This window comes from Haplochromis burtoni, unplaced genomic scaffold, assembly GCF_018398535.1.
Source record: "Haplochromis burtoni strain Fernald_Lab_line unplaced genomic scaffold, NCSU_Asbu1 Contig_127, whole genome shotgun sequence".
Taxonomy (NCBI): Eukaryota; Metazoa; Chordata; class Actinopteri; order Cichliformes; family Cichlidae; genus Haplochromis; species Haplochromis burtoni.
In genome coordinates this window covers 1,594,022-1,607,907 of record NW_024582488.1, presented here as the reverse complement: position 1 = coordinate 1,607,907, position 13,886 = coordinate 1,594,022, and the positions used below count along the sequence as shown (strand labels likewise).

Below are 13,886 nucleotides of genomic sequence, written 5' to 3'. Positions count from 1 at the left end.
GAAGTTGAAACAGATAAAAAGTTTTATCCAGATTAAATCACAGACGGCCTGTGTAAACCTGCTGATTTCATTGGAAATAAAGGTAACCAGAGACTCTCATATGTAACTGAAGCCCTGGTGTCAGCTCGACATTTTCATACGTTACAGGATACTTTGCTGTCATTTCCTCTGATGACTCACTAGAGTAACCAGTTTTGAGGAGAAGGGGAACCACCCAAGACCTCTTTTTACAATATTTTTCACATAATGTATTATCTCATTACTATATTGTTCGACGTGTTTAAAAAAAGTGTAAACACAGTCATTTTTGTAGTAATAATTTTGGGTTTGTGCCCAACAAAAGAAAGTAATTATCATGTGCCAATGGATAAAGTTTAGAGACTGTGTGTTTTGGTTGTTTATCAGTTTTATCACCAGTATTTATGTGAATCTAAGTTAAATGGCTTTAAGCCTTACATTTAACTGACAGACACAATAATGCTATCAGTCATTTCATCAGACTGTTTGCCAAAAAATAAGCATATTTACAAAATTATGAAATCTCTACGTTTAAACTGACTGGGATTTATTTTGTTTAACTTCAGATACTGAGAAAGCACAGCTTTAGTCAGCTGGGATGTTTATTTGTAATTTTTTTCAACCAATAGGGAGTTTCTTTTGTGTAATATTACTTGACTGTTAATGAGAGGTCACAATTGAATACAACAATGCTGACCCCAATCAGACTTGGAGTCTCAACTAGTTTGATTGCTTATTATTCTGAAGCTTGCAGAATTCCTGACCTGGCATGCCACACTTGTCTCTCCACTGTCCTGCTCAGTGAGCCATTTACAAAGACGAGGATCATGTGGCATAAATTTGTCTCGCGAGTAGACAAATCCATCACTGGCTGCTTTCTATGAAGACTCCAACATTACAGAAGGAGCTCTACAGTGTTCCCATCCTGTTTGGCAATTTTGCAAGCCTTCATTTATTAAATTCAGGTGGGATGGGACGCATGCTGAGGTGCTTCACAGCAGGCAGAGCGAAAGAAATCAGCTGAGTGACACACATGATGATGAGAGGAAAGAAGAATGTGGGACAAGAGGGATGAGAAAAGCAGAGAGACAGATAACAGCAGAGAGGAGGAGAGAAAGAGCAGGAGGTGGAATGAGAAAGTTTACACACACCATCTGTGCATCAAAGGCGTGGCTGTGCTGGCTCTGACTTCACAATACGCGTCTGCGTGATTATTTTTGATCGAGAGATCTCTTGATTATGGATGGTCTCATTTTTACTTGCCTGTCTAGCGTGCTCTCACTTTTTTTTTTATATCAGCTTTAATCTAACAGTATCTGCACATGACTGAGCAAGTCATCTGTGCTGTTTTGTTGTTGAACCCTGTGCAAAAAAATATTCTGCTTCCTAGCAAGGACTTTTAATTATCTTCTGTGTGGATGCAGGTATCTCAGCAGCATTCAGTGAAATTAAGAGTTTCTTTTTCTGCCACCAGTCAAGAGTCTCACACACACAATTCTTGTGCTTCTCACATGCCAGAGGAGGCAATTAAATGAGATTTCAGGCCTAACCAGTTGATAGCTCTTGTTTGCATGAAAGACGAGATGTTTTCTTTTGTGTTGCATAAAAATGTAGATAAATAAAATGTAGCTTGTAAACATCACACAACGACTGCAATTACTCCATGGGATGAAAACCAGAATCATTATTGTGGGGCTTTTTCTCTCTCTAAAACACTTTGATCACACAGAAATTTTACAATCTGACAGAGAGTGAGTATCATAGCATCAGCATCACGCCCACTGGTTTCTAGGGTATAGACTTCAAATCAAATCTACAAAAAGCCTTTGAGACGTCCAGAGGGGAGTAAGTTTTATTGAGAGCATTTGATTGGTCGTAGTCTTGCTCGAATTGCGCCTCTGAAACAACATACATAAATTCCTGCATGGCTGCAATCCAACCAGACACCTCCACATGTCTGGGTGTTGAGCAGACCGCTATTAGGAAAGATAAGCCCCAAGTGGCTCATCTCAGTCGGGTCTGTAACATCCCCCCCCCTCTGTTTTTGGAACCAAAGGCCCCCCTATGCAACCATTTCCCCTCTAGCGCTTTTGCTGTAAAATCAGCCCATCAGCAGTGCTCTCTGGTGCATAATTGGTGCCATTAGCACAAAGCATTGCACGCTCTCAGACACTGTGGCTAGACAGCAGCAATAGCGAGGTACCTTGCTCTCTCTCTCTCTCTTTATCCCACCAACTGTTTCACACTCACAGGGCTCGCAGCCATCACATTTGTGGGAGTAATGGGCCTGGCAAATTACAGCAGATCGGGCCTCAGCAGGCTCAGCCTGGCAGCCACCAGGGAACATTGAGCAGACATGCTGATTCCACTGAACATGGGTTCCTGATCGGAGAGAAAAAGCTGGCCTGGGAGTGTGGAGGGATCATGCTAACTTCGACCGGCTGTGGTTTTGATTGCTGCATTGGTGTGTGCGCGCATGTGTGCTTACAAGACAGAGAAAACTTTAGATAATCTTCAAATCGAGAGTCGGGTCACACGTCTTGTTGTGCTGCAGAAGTTGAACGAGCCCAAGTGAACACACTCAGAGTAACAACTTTTCTAAACACAATTTCCTGGCTGGTTTCATTGATTATTTTTCTAACTTTAGTTCTGCTCTGTCACCGCGATGGCTCAGTTTGCTTCAACTCAAACACACAGACAGCACGGTCTGAGACAGACTTGCACTAGCAGCTCAAACACGCCCTCCTACACACACAGATGGTCTGAGAGATGCCTCTGCAATTAAGCTGATCCATTTAAAGTCTCACACTGTAACAAGCTGAAGGAAGCCTACTGCTGGATCTTGCTGCTCTCTGAGGCGTGCTGAATCCTCTGCGCTCTGTTGGGCCTCGAGGGTCTTTCTGTGTGACCGAGCCTTTTCTTAATTACACCTGAGAGCACAGAACAGCTGCTCCTCTGTCACATCTGCATCTCCATCAGTCAAGCCTATGAAGGGGTGTATGTAAAGCAAACTGGCAAAGATGTAACACCTTCTACCTCATGCCTCTCATTGTTTTTGCATTTTGCACTTTTTGCACCACATTTCTCTGCAAATAGCTCTTCTTTTCCTCCTTCCAGCAGACATTGCTCATCTTGTCCTGAGAATATTCATGAAAAAAAAGTCACAATTAAGTTATTTTTAAAACAAATGATGAGGAAAGTCCAAATTTCATTTTCACTGTGGGTAATTCATAGCTCAACTTCCCAAATATGACACCTTTCATAAAGTTGGTTGATTTTTAGTGCATGTATTTTTAACACTTGGGATGTATTTTTAATAGAAGTGCTTCATCAGAGGGCTGTAAAAGTATCAATGTTAGCAAAGAGCAGAGAAGGTTTCAAAATTACATGAAAGCTGCATTAATTTTATGGAAATAATACCAGAACAGTTTATTTCATAGATGTGGCTTCTTCCTGCAGCTGCAGCATCAGATATTAGCTCAGTATCAAATTAAGAACAAAAACAGAATAAGATTTAATCTTTAGATACCAGCTGTGCAAATATTTCCTCACAGAAACCATATTTCTTCTTTGGATATATTGGCATTGCTGTGGAACATAAATATTTATCAGGGCTCCAAAAGGTTAAGTGTGTGGGAGTGATAGAATCTGGCAGCTGAAAATATTGCTGAAACAAAAAAAAAAAAAAAAAATCTCCAGGTTGTTTTCCAAGATCTGAGGCTTCAACACAGCTATTAAAATACTTTTACATCGCCATGGTGTTCTTGAAAATAATAGACAAAATGTAAATAATAAATATGACGTTGGATTATTTAACCCTTGATATTTCTTCATGTGTAGCTTTAAAGAGCTTCAATATATTGGTATATGCTTAAGGTAGCACACTTTCAACATATTACCTCAGTATTTTATGCCGGCATGGGAGGTGGTGATATGATTTTCTCACCCGCAGAGTTCACTTGAGGGCGAGACTGAGAAAGCAATTATTGAGTAAATATGCAACAGGAATAACAGTCGTCATCTTGTTCTCTCATAAATACTGCATAATCAGCAGCCTTTGGGGCTAAAACATAATTCTCAACTGCCAAAAAATTGGCATTTCTTAAGTGGCCAACTTAAAGCTTGCGCCACTAATAAAATGCAGAGCTTGACATGTATACCTGATACAAAAACGGTTTCGGTCTCTAATTTCTAAATTTGGGCTTACAGCAACAGTACAGATTGTAAAATTTTAAATTCATAACTCACACATTTAAATCATGTTCAGACTTGAAATTATTCATATATAAAAGTCACTTGAAATGACACGTGGGTGCTAACACAGTAATTTGTGCCACCTAGCCTTCAGGTGGTATCGGTGGTGGTGCTTTTTGGAGGCTTTTAAGTCCAATTACCTGGGTTACTGTTGGGCTATACAAAAAGCCAGTCCTGGAAGTCTATGCTCCAGCTTTGGTGAGTGAAAGTCAGTACAGTAGGTATCTGTGTTGATGCAGAAAAGGCATGGTGAGGTCTTTTTCCATTGGGTGCAGAGCAGCTAAAAATACAGAATGGTAGCCTAGCAGTACAAAAAATTCAGTGCAGCAGAACATTTGATTTATTTACAGTTAAAATCAAGCTCAGGGACTTAAAAAAAAAACAAGAGCTAAAACACTCCATGTTAACAGTCCATATAGTATGTACATGCTGCAAATGCTCCAAGGCAGTTCTACAAACAAATTCATGGAAAAATACCACGTCTTCCTTGAAATCCAAATGTAAACTCCATCTTGTTTCTTCCTGTTGCTCTGCTGGGTTCCTGCGCCATGACTCTTTTGTTGCCTGACCTTAACTGTCCTGAGCTTCCCTCCTCTAAGCAGGGAGGCTGAGCAGGCGTTAATAATTTCCTTGATTAGGAAGATGAGGGTAGAAAGTAACAACTTTTCAAAATAAAAGCATGCAACAAAACAACAACATGCAAATATGAAACCAAACTAATACAACACAGAGAATAAAACATTAAAATTACACCCACACAAGCATTAACTGAACCAGCAGGACCTGTATGCAGTAGGTCCTTCTGGTTCCAAATATCCCGACATATTGGCAGCCAAAATTGAAATCCCCATGGGTTTCATATGCAGTCTGTGATACTGGAGGTTGCTGTGCTGTCCCAGATTTGATTTTAGTCATCCGAGGGTGCTTTGTACTTTGACCCTTGCAAGCTTAAAGTAATGCTGCACTGCACTGATAGGAGGAAATGATTCAAATATCACAACAGATAAGGCACTTGAGCAAAATTTCCCTTTGTAGCTGACACTGCTTTTTTTTTTGTGCCTAAACCTGAATGAGGAGGTGGGTGCCACACCCATGAGTTAATCAACTGTGGTGTAAAGAATCAAAGCAGAGGAGCAACCAAAATAGGTACATGTTTTATCTCATTTGTTTGAGCTGTTTGAAAGCGTATGTGTGCACTCTACACTTTGTGGTTTTCAGGGAGTGTACAAATGAGCCGCTAGCTCTACCTTCATATTTATAATTTATAGTAAAAGCTTGATTTTCTCCTTCACTAAATAAAGCACAAGACAGGATAAGTGATTGATTTTACACGTGTAAGACCAGTAATGTTTTCTTTTACTGGTGAAACAGTTAATACTGTTGACCATTATTTTAGCCACTGAGACTTATCGACAGCATATTAGTGGAGAAGCACCCTTTAAAATAATGTTATAACCTTGCCTCACTTTACAGCACAGATAAGATTCATTGTTCTGAGATCAATCAATGAAAACCTTATGGCCAAATTCATTGATGCAGCCATAAATGAAACACACAGCAGATGTGCAAGTTTACTTTGTATGCGGCAGGTCGTGAGCACGTCTGTAAGTGTTTTACTGATATAATAAAAATATTATTATATATTTTTCACTTTTATGATGATTTCTAATCATACACACGTAGGTTGGTTTCCCCGAGTTTGACAATAGCGAGCCTAGGGCAGAGGGACTTATGCATTATTAATGTCTAACCAGGACCCAGCGTTACCGAGAACCCGAGGGAGATCAGGAGTGTTTCAGCGGCCTTGCTGTGGAGAAGCTCAGGGCTTATTGTGTGCCAACTGCTGCATATTAATTCTCAACATGGTATTGATTGAGTAGATGATCAAAGTCCAGTATGACTGCAAGAAAGAGACCAGCATTTGTACTCTCTTTGTGGAAGTTCTTCTGGATGAACAAATCATCAGCAGGTAACATGATAACCATAATGAACAAGTTTCTACGTCCTGTTTTGAAAATATTTATTCAAATACATGTGAGCTTGAAAATAAAGAGACTCAGTTTTGTGAGCAAGGAACTGTGCCACTGCAGCAGCACCTCATATTTTCTTAAAACATAAACTTCCTCAGTATAATATCACGTTTAATAAAATGCACAGTTTAATCAATATAAACACAGTCAGCTAGTCAATAACATGCAGTTTATAATCACTTTATACATTGTGTCTTATTTTGTGTTTCCCAAACAATAAACTGCAATATCGGATCAATACTGATGTACACACTGCAGCAGTATACTGCTAAACTTGTTCAGGAGCTACAGATGACATTGACTGAATATTGCATATGTAATTGTATTCAATAAGTTTTACAACAGCAGCAGAATTTGCATACACACATGTGAGATATGCAAACGCAGATGTATCATCTAATCCATCTGGATATTTTGAGGAATAATTTTGTAACAAATTTTCATGGTTAAAAAACAACAACAATATATTGCTCTGGTTTCATATATAATAACAATACATCATATGTTTAGTTACAGATGATGGAAGGTGATTGTCTCCCTGGGAATCATTACTGGACTCTGCTAGCATGTTGTAAGTCATTAACTGATTTCACAGCCTGCAGCTTTAATGTTTTGGTCCATTCTCATTTCTTTCATTAATCTGTTTTCCAGCAGCAGCTGTTTCCAGTAAGAGAAAAAAAAAAAAAGCCCTACAAGCCCACTGTACACTATCTGTTCAACACCAAACAACAAACCAAACAGCATTTAGCTGCTAAAGAGCCAGATATTTCCCTCAGGATTTCATGAAGAACAGAACTGAGCAGAAAGGAGAATGGATATTGAACTCACGATTATCAGACTTCAAATGATTGTTGAGGTATTTCTTGCCACTGTTTGCGCGCATATGAAAATGCAATTAGTTAAACTATTAACCACTGACTTGTGGTGTGAACGTGTTAGCATTAACTGTAATGACATTCATTATGTGCAGCACAGTGAAAATGGAAGCACCCAAAAGAGAAAAATATTTACTTCTCTGAAGCCTTTGACATTGAAGCTTACAGGGACTTTCTGACTGCTGCTCCTCCTGTGATAGGCAACAAACAATCTGTTGACAGCAGAGTAGCCCAACTGGTTTTTAGTCATCATTTAATGTTGCATTAGAGCCATGCAACATTTTTTGCACCATCAGATAAATTGAAAACATGATAGCTATGATCCTTTTGCACGTCACTGGCTGCTTGTTCTGTACACTAAACATAAAGTAAAAGGAAAAATCTCTTATTTTTCCACGTTTTCAGTCTTAAGTAAAAACAGGATGTTGAAATTATATTTTATTTTAACAAATCTATAGTCATCAGCGACTGACAAGGAAGGAGAAAATAACATAAAGGCAAACTGAAAGCATAAATACTACTTTTTCATAATAATCAACTGGTGAAAATAGTTACACATTTGTACAGATTTTACAGCACAGTGTGCATCAGGTGGATATTAAAATGTCTTGCAGCTATTTTACAAAAGCTGAGCAACATTAATCAGATGCAGTTAACCTTTCAGAACAGCTAGGATATGTATCCATCTTTATGTCTGCTTTTGCTGGTTTTCTCTTTGACCTCTTCTTCACCACCACTATTGTGACAATCACTACAGCTACCACCAGCAGCAGCACCACTACTGCCACCACAACATACGGCATATGCGGTGGTGGAGGACTGCTGGGTAAATTCAAAGTGATCTCCTGTTTAAAAATACATTCCAGAGACTCTGTCCACTCGTTGTCCATTTCATCTTCTTCAGTACCTTTGTCATCATATTCTGTATCATAATCCGTATAATTCCCTGCGAAATCCAGGGTTTTAACAACAGCACACAAGTACTTCCCTCCATCTGACACCTTCAGGTCGTTGATGGTCAGCAAAGTCCCATCCTCAGATAGAGTCACTCTGCCTCGTAGATCTTTAGGGATGGGAACAGTTTTGTCCTGTGAGTCGTGGATGATCTCATAGTGCCCTGTAAGTCCATAGCGGTGCCACTGCACTATACCTGAAACATCTTGGCCACAATCACACATCAGGGAGACATTTTCACCTTCATCAGCAACTTTTTCTTGGAGTTTGTTTTTGGGGCAAAGAAACAATGCATAATGCATCTCACGTGAGGGGGAGATGCATGAATAGTCTCCAGTGTAGTCTGCAAAGATGGCAGGTATAACCAGTGAGAAGTCATCAGCTGATATGTACATTGGACTGCCCCTCGTGTTACCATCAATTCTTCCCAGTGGAGTTTCCCACACCTGGACACCCTCATCAATAGAACAATTTAGAAGCACTCTGTCCCCCAGTGAGACAAAAACGTCCTTGCTTTCACTCTCATCTGGTGGGTGCATGGTTTGGAAACTAAGACAGCTGATACCTTTCATCACAACACACTTAAAGTGTGTGGTTTTCTGTAACATGTTGTTGAACACGAGCAATGCACCGTTGTCTCTTACATCTACCACACCTGCAAGCTCCTTCACCAGAGGCTTCAGCGAAACACTGCTATCCAGGAAGAGTGTGGGCTCATAAGACGGATACATTTCATGGTACCAGCGTACAGATGTTCCCTCAGAGCCAATAGCACTGTTATTGCACAAGATCTCAGTCCCTTTACCGTCTTTACTTACAATTATGTCTTCAGATTCAATCTGCTCCTTACACACAGTGAGCTGCTGTGTCTTCTGGTTGATTATCGTCTGGTTCTTCCAACATTCCCTCCTATAAATCCCAGAGTCCAAGTGAGTGAGGTTACTGATTTGAAACCCGAGCAGGTTGGGATCGTCACTGATGTGGGTACGACCCTGTAGGTCTGCAGGTGGTGTGTTGGGCATGTTCTTGTTTGAAGAGTTGCCAAGTAGTTGGTCTCCCTCTGAAGCAGATCTATAAACAACAATATAATCCATTCCGAAACAGTATCCCATCTCAATAACTTCGCGCTCTGCCCTGACAGCAGGTTCTGGGTTGTCACTGTAGACCTCATGAAGGAGGAGGAGAAGGAAAAGCAGGAACTCTGTAAAGTTGATGCAGGTCATGTTGTCTGTTTCTCCCAGGTGACTCTGAAAAGTGCAAAGCCTGTTTCACTTTGGTGTGACACTTTTGTCCCGCCTCCAGCCAACATCAGTTTCCACCTCTTCCACATTCTTCCTTAAACACATACTCAGCCTCAGAGTGACAGACATTACAACACACGCAAACTTTCACACTGTTATGCGCATACAAAGACAGATATATACATGCACATACATGTACGTTTGCTTTATGGGCAATAAGAGCAGGTGGAAAAGCATTACAGTTATAAAGTCATTTATTTGATTTTGACAAGGCTGAGTCAACAAAGTTAAAGGAAAGCCAGGGGACAGAAAATAAAAAGCTGCAATCCTGGTTGCTCATTAACAGTGTTGATGTGCAGTTGGACAGGTTTTCATTTAGCTGTGGGTGCGGTCTGTCGCTATGGAGGGAGTGTTCCTTTCACGCAAGCTTGATTGCAAACTTTCAAATGCATGCACTGCAAGATTTGTGTACCATCATATTCCTATTGAGTGAGCAGACTAATCTGAACTAAATCTAAATGTCTCAGGTAACCTGTAGAAGCAGATAAAGTTTCTAGTACATCGCAGCTCTCTTTATCTTTTGTCACTGCGAGACAGCACGAAATATGAATCCATTGCTTTGTCAGTTTATTACTCAAGTGAAGTTAAAAGTGTTAAATGTGTTAATACAGAATGGTTTGTTTGCTTGGCCAGTCCTCTGCCCAGTTTTTTTCGTTTTTTAAAAATCAGTCCTTGAGCTACTATCATCCTGCCAGTCACAGCTATGATTTCACTTATTATATTACTGCATTCATACATGTCATCAGTGATGAGGTTTATTAACCTGATGAACAGCGCATTTCTCAAATACAACACTTCTCACTAGCAATATGTTCTTAAAAACTGCGTCTGCAGCTCACAATGTGAAGCTGACTTTCTATTTTACAACACTGTAAAGTTGATAAAACAATCACGGCTTATCTTTGCGTGTGCTGTATAAATCTCACAGTAAAGCATGCTCTATCTTTCGATATCTTTCTTTCACAGTGTCTCAGGTTGTAAATGTCATTGTTTGTTATAGTAGGTGGAGGACAGAGTGTGATCATATCAATGGGAAAATCCCTTACCTGTGTGGAAAACAGGTTAGGTGCTGGTTTTAATAGAAATATTGATGTCTGTAAGACAAGACGGGGTCTTGTCTTACAGACAATTTGGGCAAAGATAAACAAAAGAGACTGATTTTCCCAGGATTCCCATCATTGAGAAAACTGATGAATGATAGTTTCTCTCAGGGAAGCCAGTGTCTAAAAGATACAAATTGCCCCAGCAGGTACAGATGGAAAAAAAAAAGAATCTCCACTTTGTCTCTGATGGTGCTGTTTTTCTTCATGTTGTGGTGACTGTAACTTGGTCACAGCTGTGTCTTTTTAACATTTGTTCCTCCCTATAGCACCGCTTTTAAACAATAGAAAATAACAGTAAGTATGTGGCAATATAGTTGTTTTAAGTTTTGGCACGCTACACACACAAACTAGACATTTATCACTAGAGCTTTGCAGGAATCAACAGTCTCTGTTTCATTTAAGCATTGGCTCGATGTGTCTCTTTATTTTGATTTCATAATTTTTCTAAATCCCTGTTTATGTATTAAATTCCTCATTCCTGCTGCTACAAGAGAAGCATTGTTGCAAAGAAGGTTAGATAAATGAATGCATAGCTCAAACTCAGTGAAACAGTTAACAGGTTGACTGGAAATAGAAGGAGACTGAAAGGGACTGTTTATTCTGCAGGATGAGGCTCACTTGTTGATTTGATTCACTGCTGAAGAGAGTTCCTTCCCATGACGCTCAAGTAAACCAGTAGGGATTTTTAAAAAAAATCTAAACCACTGTTACTGCACTTGTGTTTGGACACAACTTAACAAACCTGCAGGTGCACTGCGATGACCAGCTTACTCCTATGAGCATACTGGGTTATACAAAATCTCTTTTCCTTTCAGATATCACGATCATCTGTTTACTACTTTATGAACTATAATGAACATAGATACTCACTTAGCAGCAGCAGAACAGCTTGCAGAGCTGGTGATCAAGCATCATGATTAAGCACCTACTGCAAGGAAACTCCTGTGTGTTCAGCTTGGCACTGATTACATTCATCAGAGTCCCACATGCTGCAGGGTTTTAGCAGAACACAAGCAACTGTTTGAGATACAGATTTTTGGCAAAATAATTAGCGTTAGCACATGAAATAAAACAACACACTTCTACCCTGACCTGTATGTAAAAGAAATTTCTTAGGTTTCAATTGAACTTATAGCTAGTTGCCTTCCTTTGCAGTACCAGTCATGGCCTCAGTGTGTCGCTGTGACACACCACACAACACAGGCTGCACACTAAAAAACAGCAAAGATCACATCCTCTGGTGGCTACTAAAGGTAATTCATTTTGCAAATATTTTCTTATTCTTTCCAAAACCTATTTACACATCTCTGTCCAATAACTTATGATAAATGAGTGGGTACACCACATGATACATGCTAACAGTCCAGTGGGACTGCTTGTCTATTCTAGATGCTAGTGGGCATGCTTTGTACCCCGCAGTTAGGGTTAGCGCTGGGCAAGTAGGAAACCCTGGATTTAACTGAATTCAGAAAAATATAAGTAGACAGATAAGTTTAAATTTATATCAACTAAGATTGAACCTAATGTTGTCCATGAACACTACAGCCTGCTCACCAGTCCAGCACAGTGGATTACTGTAAACATTTCCATAATATAACAAGCTAACTAGTTTAGCCTCCACTAAATGGCCTAGTACTTTCATGCAACGTTTTAATAACGCAAAATTATATTTCAATATGTTTTTCAAACCTTTCACATTATAAATACCTTTGAAAATAACCTCAAATCTTCATTTCCTGACCTCTTTTTCTCACTCTCTTCTCTTTTGAGCTGTTTGAAACATTAGAAATAACCTTTCAAACATGGACTCTGTTTATGTTCACTCATCTTCTTTAGCACTATTCATAGCCCTCACATAGATGCTTAAGTTCCACAACAACAGCTTTACTGACATTTGCAGGTTGAACACGTCACAGTAAGGAGAAGAACAAATGAATTCACTGAGGGTGTAAACCTGGTGTAGGATGACATTACTTTCTTAGAACTGAACAATTATCTCTATATTGTTATCAGATGCGATTATTCATTAACAGAAGGTACTGGAATGCTGTTTCAGATATAAAGGGGTTTATTCAATCCCTCTTTATTTCTAGCATGAGTCTTCAATCAAAATACTCTAAACTTTCTGAGAAGATGTAACTGATACATTTAATTAATGTCATGGTTCTGGGTCATTTGAGCCAGCATTTTGAGTTTTTATGTTGTAAGGTTTTACTTTTCTATGATTCAGTATTGAGTTTCGGTTCCCTTTAATTTTCTGAGGTTATTTGTATTTCATGCTTTCTTGTCACGGTCTCATTCCGTTTCCTCTCCGAGTCCCTCATGTCCTCTGTGTCATGTTGGTGTGTCTCGTCTTGCTTCCCTGAGTACACGTTCCACTCCTTTCATTCATTCCTTGTTCCCAGCTCCTGTGTCAACTTGTGTGTTTTAGTCTACATCTTAGTGTTTCCTGTTTTACTTTGACAGTCTCACGTCCTATGTGCAGTGTGTTTTACTTTGCTTCCTCTGTGTCATTATGTCTATTCGTCCCAGGGGTGTTCCCATGTGTTTCCACTTCCCTCGTCACCCCTCTGTGTATTTATTAGCTGTGTCAAAATTCAGGGGTAGCATGCTTTGAAGGACCCACCCAACCTACTATGTAGGGCGGGTCCTTCGAAGACAATGTAGGCTGTGAAATGGGACAGTCTTCTAGCCTTCGTTTAAGTCCGCCCTTACTAAGTCCTAACCCTTACCGGCCAAAAACTTTAAAATGTCGCTCCATTTTTTGTGCATTTTTAATTCTTGAGGAGCTAGAAAAACGTTATTGTCGTCGCCGACATGTTTTGTACCTTAGGCTTATCAGAGACAATCATATCCAGGGAAAATAATTTTCTTTAATCTACACACATTTAGGAATAACTTAGCTAGTTTCATGGATAATTTCAGTGACTGAATGATTGCCGGTCATTCGTACACATTTACTGTAATATATAAAATATGTAAACTAAATCTCTTTGAAACTTATAGAAGAACATTTTCTATTGCTATTTTTTTCTATTATTTATTTGATCCTGTAACTTATTTGTATGAATAGATGGACTGTAAAAATGTAATAAAGCTGAAAACAGGGTTATCTTTGAGGTCACAAAAAGGCTTAGTTAAGTCTTTTCACAGCGTGTTAGTATATGTTACTTAAGCTTAATAATCAGAATAATGCTTTGATCTCTTAAAATAAATGAAATCATACATTTCTATCAAAACTGTTTATGTTGTTCTCCACCTTTTCCTTAACCAGACCAGACCCTGCACTGCAGGATTAACCTGAGTGTCCCAGTCCTGGACTGTTTTTTAACCAGGAGGACCCCAGGCCTG

The 13,886-nt window shown here is 39.4% G+C and overlaps 1 long non-coding RNA gene across 1 annotated transcript; it reads right to left on the bottom strand.

Annotated features, from left to right (window-relative positions):
• Positions 1-2,134: 2,134 nt before the first annotated feature.
• On the bottom strand, positions 2,135-10,537 carry LOC102309419. Its single transcript, XR_316283.3, has 4 exons — positions 4,750-10,537; positions 4,413-4,497; positions 3,918-3,989; positions 2,135-3,155 (listed from the first exon to the last, which is right to left on the bottom strand). It is a non-coding gene; the product is annotated as an uncharacterized LOC102309419 (long non-coding RNA).
• Positions 10,538-13,886: the final 3,349 nt, after the last annotated feature.